We start from the raw sequence: 7,108 nt of genomic DNA, 5'->3' as shown, positions 1-7,108 counted from the left end.
GTTCAGGCGAGACGCGAAAGTGCAGGGGGTCCAGGGTGTCAGGCAGCCGACGGGTGACGCGAGCTTGGGCTAACCGCTCCGCAACGAGCCGCGCGGGCGCAAAACAGCAGGCGGCTCACAAACCCGGGACCTCTCGCACCCTCAGCGAGAATCATACCCCTAGACCAACGAGCCCTACCCAGGGGATTGCTCGACTTTGCTTTTCAAGCCACCGCATGTTATCAGTCTGTTTATTGATCTATTTATTTATTTTTAAGCCCAGCATCTTCCAAACATAACATTTTCCTTGGCTCACTCACTGGGCAGAGACACTACAAGGCAACATGGTCCCTCTGCTCATTCATTCATTCATTCATTCATTTCCCTGCAAGCAGAGGTGACCTCACCACACATCCAACTCTGGAGTCAATGGGTTTTTGCAACTCTGCAGAACTCATGTTCCCCCACTTGCAAAGGAACCCTGCAAATTTCACAAGGCACCAGTTGCCCAAGGTGGGGAAACCAAGCTTTCCCCATGCAAAGTCACAGGGTTCACACGGTAGAAGGGAGCCTCCCTTCCACCCAGCAAAGGGCTCAAACCCACCACCCCAAGGTGAAGAGTCTCATGCTCTACCCACTGAGCTAGCCAGGCACACCTGCACTCTGTCACAAGTGCGAGCAAGCTTAAGTGTGCAAATTCAGGAAGAGCACAAGGAAAAAACAGCTACAGCATATGCACCTCACCACCTTATCCCTCTGCTACTCACCACAAAGGAGCAGCCTTGCATTACATTGCAGCATTTGCTGAATAGAGACAGTTGCAAAGTGCTTCATGCTTTGAGGATGTAACACTCTCCCTCAGCAGAGGGAGCCACCACCCCACAGAAGAGTGACACACATGAGCTCCTCCCTCCACCTCACCACTGGGCCATCCAGCTCAAAGGTTTTCCCCACCACAGAGGGAGCTGCTGGTTCACACCCAAGGGGCTATGGAGCAGGCTCTGCTTCCACCCTCAACCGGAGCACAGCCAACATAGGGGAGGGCAGGCTTGCTCCAGCCAGGCTCTCCTCCCCCTTCAGCCAGAGCCTTCCCCACACCCAGCTCAGCTCTGAAGCAGCCAGGCAGGGAGCCCACAGGGCTCACCCAGGATTTGAAGCAAGGACCTCTCACTCCTAAAGCAAGGATCGTACCCCGAGGCCAATGAGCCCCGGCGACATGTACCCCTTCCTCGGACAAGCTGTCCAGAACCGCATCGTCCGTAGCATTTGTACCTGGCTGGAGATTCTTACCAAACGTCTTTGGGACTCCTGAAGGAAGCGCACCCCTTCACTCCAGTCAACCAGGCCACTCTGCAACAGAGACGGCGCAGTGACGCTGCCTCGGCAGGGGCTCGTTCCTCTCCCGCGCAATGCCCCGTTGTGCTTGCGGCCTGTTGCCTGGTCAAAAGAAGATGGCGCACGTAGCGGAACGACTCCAGTCACCGACCTCCGGGCAGTGCAGGAGGCAACGTGGCCTTCCCCAACACCTAAGCACAGTTGTCAGTCAGTCAGTCAATCAAAGGTTTTGTCACCAAATGCACAACAAAAGAGCATTCAGCAGTGGTTGCTGCGATGAAATGTCTTTTTCCGCATGTGGTAGGGTGATTTTTAAAAAAAAACAAAATGAAATTATACCAACATACCTCAAGATTACAAATAACTTGACCTGTGTACTTTTTCGTAATAAATGAGGTAGCCAAAGAGCCTCTGAAAAGCTGTCAGGAGTGGGACTCGAACCCACGCCTCCAGAAGGAGACTGCGACCTGAACGCACCGCCTTAGACCACTCGGCCATCCTGACTCAGCAGAGTGCTATTTGTCACGTGGCTTGGAGAGGCTGACGCGCTCCCAGGGAGTGCTTTCGAGTGGCACCGAGAAAGAGAAGGGCCACCTGCAGCCGCCTCCTCGTTAACTTAGTGGCGAGTGTCCCCGCTTGTCATGTGGGAGACTGGGGTTTGAGCTCGTGAGTCCCCCCCCCCCCCCGTGTTTTGCTACGCCGCTGCTAAGCCTGCGGTGGTGTGATGCATCTGCCCGTTTCCTTGTGTGCTTGTTTTTCTAGGGTCGTGGTGGCAATAAGGAGAGCAGGGGAGAGTAGACATGCCTGTCCCTTGCAAGTTCCTTCAGCTCAAGCCAGGGGATCCCCGGCCACACCCAGGACAGCGGTGAGACGCAATCTCTCCGACGGGTCCTGGGCTGACCCCGGGCTCTCGTCCCAGTCGGCCGTGCCTGGTATAGCCCCAAAGGTGAGATGCCCAGGGGACACCCTTAGCGGACTCCCGAACCACATCAACTGGCTCCTCTCAACGTGGACGAGTAGCGGCTTCTACTCCGAGTTCCTCCCGGATGGCCGAGCTCCTCGGCCCGTCACGGGGAGTGAGTCCCACCACCCTGCGGAGAAAACTCATTTCAGCCTCTTGTACCCGTGATCTTATTCTTTTCGCCCATTACCCAGAGTTCATGAGCATAGGTGAGGGTAGGGACGTCGGCCAGCTGACCGGCAAATAGAGAGCTTTGCCTTACCGTTCAGCTTCCCCGTTCACCACTACAGCCCGGCGGAATCTTGCTCCGCGGCAGAATTTGTGTCGGCGGTTTCGCTCACCTCCGACACGGAGCCCTGCCTGTCCACAGACGAGACACACTGCTCTGCGTCGTCCAGCACGGCGTCCGTCCTGCTCGGGAAAGCGACACTCTCCACGGGGCGACTTTCGTCAGCTTCCGCGTTCGACGGCGGTTCGCTGCCTTTTCCTGCCGCTCCTACCGTGGGCACAGGGAGACCCCACTCGACCTGCTCACCCTTCTTCAGCGGCACCTCGCAGCTCTTCCCCACCATCCTCGCCACAGCGTGCGCTTCCCCGGCGTCCCCCTGGACACCCGTGCTCCGCCACAGCTCCTCCGCATCGACCTCCACCATCGCAGGCGCTTCATTCGCCGGACGCCGCTCTTCCGTCCCGTGGCTCTCAGCGTTGCGCTGTTTTCCCTTTCTTCGTGCTTGGTGTTCAGCTGCTCCCTTACCCAGCCTCTCATCGTCCTGCCCCATCCCACCCCTGACACCAATGTGGCACGCGGTCATAACAACCAGGAGCTGAACACGCTCAAAACGGTGGAGATGATTGTGGACTTTATTAGAAACACCTCAGCATTATCCCCACTCACCATCATAAACAGCACTGTGGCAACAGTGTAGTCATTCACGTTCCTGGGCACTACCATCTCAGCCCCTGCCTCGCAGTCCCATTTTTATTCACATATTCGATCTTCTCATCTGTGTCTTCTCACTGTCATTCTGTCTGTGCCGTGGAAGTTTCTGTCACCAAGACAAATTCCTTGTATGTCTGAACATACTTGGCAATAAAGCTCGTTCTGATTCTGATTGTGATTCTGATTTAACACTTTTGTAAGTCTCTGAGTTTATTCACAACAGTTTATTCTTCTCTTGAGTTCCTTTTTGTCCCGTTTGGTGCGTGATTTTAATGTGTGACATCGATCGCATATACTGAAAGTCATGACTGCTTTTCGTTGGCCTCTCGTGAGCATTTCACAAGAGAGAGGCAAAAGTGCGCTCCGCTTTGTGCGGCCAAAGCCCAAGCATACGCCGAATGCTTGAGGGCTCTTTGCGTGATCCTTTCGTGGGCAGCAGCTGCAAGTAGGGCACACACGGTGCTCACTTATAGCCATACCACCCTGAATACGCCTGATCTTGGAAACGAAGCAGGGTCGGGTCCGGTAAGCACTTAGATGGGAGAGTGCCTGGGAATGCCAGGTGTTACAAGCATTTTTTTTATTATTATCATTTTTTAAATTATAACTTTATCATTAACTGCTTTCATTATTTACTTTAATTTCATTTTCCCCTCTGCTTTGTTTCGCACGCGAGGAACCGCTCTCCGCCACCCCTCACTTTTTCAGGCTCCAAGTTGGGGCACCCGCCTGGAAGCGCGATTATTTTCTGGAAACAGTCACTCTTCAATGTTTCATTTCTGTAGCAGGATTTCACTGGATTTTAATTATTCCCCGTGTTTAACACTTCTGTGACTCCAGGCGTTTATTCAGAACTGTTTATTCTTCTCTTGAGTCTCTTTTTGTCCTGCTTGGTGCGTGATTTTAATACGTGACATCGATCGCAGTAGATACTGATAGTCATGACCACTTTTCATTGGACTCTCGTGAATTTTCACAAGAGAGAGGCAAAAGTGCGCTTTGCTTCGTGTGGCCAAAGCCCAAGCACGCGCCGCATGCTCGAGCGCTGCTTGCGTGAGCCTTTCACGGGCAGCAGCTACAAGTAGGGTGCACACGGCGGTCGCTTACAGCCATACCACCCTGAATACGCCCGATCTCGGAACACTGAAAAAAATGATTCTGACCCCTAGTAAGTAGTACATTTAGCTATTTCCTTTATTTAATAGATTTTAATATGTAATTTAATACTACTTATATTTTTCAATTAATTTAAAAATGTACTGGCTATGTTTAAATCAAGTTAATTTTATTCAATTAAAGGTAATTAGAAAAAAAAAAACACATTCAATGAGCTTTCCACATACTGCCCTCTCTTGCGCGTGTCTATACGTTTTCCCGCTTTTTATGTCCTTGAGATGGGGAACTTTTTCACTTTCAAGCGTTTGCAGCAGTACATTCGGTGTAGCCCTGACGGATTCTCATTTTTGGTAAGGAAGCAATTTGTAGCCACAGATGTGTTATATATATACACACACACACACACACACACACACACACACACACACACACACACACACACACACATTTTCAGAACCGCTTGTCCCTTACGGGGTCACGGAGAACCGGAGCCTACCCGGTAACACAGGGCTTAAGGCCGGAGGGGGAGGGGACACACCCAGGACAGGACGCCAGTCCGTCGCAAGGCACCCCAAGTGGGACTCGAACCGCAGACCCACTGAAGAGCAGGATCTGGTCCAACCCACTGTGCCACCGCGCCCCCCTATATATATATATATGTATTAAAAAAAAAAATCCCACTCGCCCCCCTTTTGAGGGCGGTCTTACTCCTTCAAGCTCAGGTCCTCTACCAGAGGCCTGGGAGCTTGAGGGTGCTGTGCAGTATCTTAGCTGTTCCTAGGACCGCGCTCTTCTGGACAGAGATCTCGGATGTTGTTCCCGGGATCTGCTGAAGCCACTCTCCCAGCTTAGGGGTCACAGCCACAAGTGTTCCGATTACCACGGGGACCACTGTTGCCTTCACCTTCCACATCTTTTCTAGCTCCTCTTTCAGTTCTTGGTATTTCTCAAGCTTCTCATGTTCTTTCTTTCTGATGTTGCCATCGCTTGGGATGGCGACATCTATCACTATGGCTTTCTTCCTCTGTATGTCCACCACTACTATGTCCGGTTGGTTAGCCGTTACCAGTTTGTCAGTCTGGATCTGGAAGTCCCACAGGATCTTGGCTTGGTCATTCTCGACCACCCTTGGGGGTGTATCCCACTTTGATCCTGGGACTTCCAGCCCATACTCGGCACGGATGTTCCTGTACACTGTGCCAGCCACTTGGTTATGGCGTTCCATGTATGCCTTGCCCGCTAGCATCTTACACCCTGCTGTTATGTGCTGGACTGTCTCAGGGGCATCTTTGCACAGCCTGCACCTGGGGTCCTGCCTGGTGTGGTAGACCCTGGCCTCTATTGATCTTCTACTTAGAGCTTGTTCCTGTGCTGCTATGATTAGTGCCTCTGTGCTGTCTTTCAGTCCAGCTTTCTCCAGCCACTGGTATGATTTTTCGATATCAGCCACTTCTTCAATCTGCCGGTTGTACATACCGTCTAGGGGTTTGTCCTTCCATGACGGTTCCTGTTCTTCCTCGCCCTCCTTCTCAGGACTTGCCTTACTCTCTGCAGGTATTTGGCGGTTGCTGCTTTCCTTGCGGCCTCTTCACGACTCCCATGCGCCTGCGGGATTCCAAGGTACTTGTAGCTGTCCTCAACATCTGCTATGTTGCCTTCTGGTAGTACAATCCCCTCAGTTCTGACTACCTTCCCTCTCTTTGCTACCATCCGACTACACTTATCCAATCCGAATGACATTCCGATGTCATTGCTGTAGATCCTGGTGGTGTGGATCAGGGAATCGATGTCTCGTTCACTCTTGGCATACAGCTTGATGTCATCCATGTAGAGGAGGTGACTGATGTTTACTCCATTCCGTAGTCGGTATCCGTAGCCAGTCTTGGTGATGATCTGGCTGAGGAGGTTCAGGCCTATGCAGAACAGCAGTGGGGACAATGCATCTCCTTGGTAGATGCTGCACTTGATGGTGACTTGCGCAATCTGCTTGGAGTTGGCCTCTAGGGTTGTTTTCCACTGCCCCATCGAGTTCCTGATGAAGGCTCTTAGTGTCCTGCTGATCTTGTATAGTTCTAAGCATTCCAGGATCCATGAGTGAGGCATCGAGTCATAGGCTTTCTTGTAGTCAATCCAGGCGGTGCACAGGTCGGTCTGTCTGGTCTTACAGTCTCGAGTGACTGTTCTGTCGACCAGTACCTGCTGTTTTGCTCCTCTGGTGTTTCTACCAATTCCTTTCTGGGCCCCGCTCATGTATTGAGCCATATGCCTGTTCATCTTAGCTGCTATGATACCTGAGAGCAGCTTCCATGTTGTGCAGAGGCAGGTTATCGGGCGATCGTTGGATGGGGCTGCTCCTTTCTGGGGGTCCTTCAGGATCAGGATTGTCCGGCCTTCTGTTAACCATTCAGGGTGGGTCCCATCCATTAGCAGCTGGTTCATTTGTGTTGCCAGGAGCTCATGGAGTGCAGTTACCTTCTTTAGCCAGAAGACGTGAATCATGTCAGGGCCTGGTGCTGTCCATACTCGAGACTCTTTCTTGGATGTCTGCCATTGTGATGGTTACTGGATCCTGTTCAGGGAGGTTGCTGTGGTCTGCTCTTAGATCCACTAGCCACTGGGCTTTGTTGTTATGTGATGCCTCCTTCTCCCATATGTTTTTCCAGTATTTCTCAGTCTCCAACCTTGGTGGGTCCGCTCTCACGTTATTACCCTGCCACTGAGAGTACACTTTGGATGGTTCTGTGGAGAACATCTGGTTTATTCTTCTGCCCTCTATC

General features: G+C 52.0%; 1 non-coding gene across 1 annotated transcript; it reads right to left on the bottom strand.

Moving 5' to 3' along the window:
* Positions 1-1,734: 1,734 nt before the first annotated feature.
* Positions 1,735-1,818, bottom strand: trnal-cag (transfer RNA leucine (anticodon CAG)). Its single transcript has one exon. It is a non-coding gene; the product is annotated as a tRNA-Leu (tRNA).
* Between the last annotated feature and the right edge of the window lie 5,290 nt (positions 1,819-7,108).

This window comes from Scleropages formosus, chromosome 5 (assembly GCF_900964775.1).
Source record: "Scleropages formosus chromosome 5, fSclFor1.1, whole genome shotgun sequence".
Lineage (NCBI taxonomy): Eukaryota > Metazoa > Chordata > Actinopteri > Osteoglossiformes > Osteoglossidae > Scleropages > Scleropages formosus.
The sequence above is the reverse complement of the archived record's forward strand: the minus strand, read 5'-3'. Positions and strand labels throughout refer to the sequence as shown.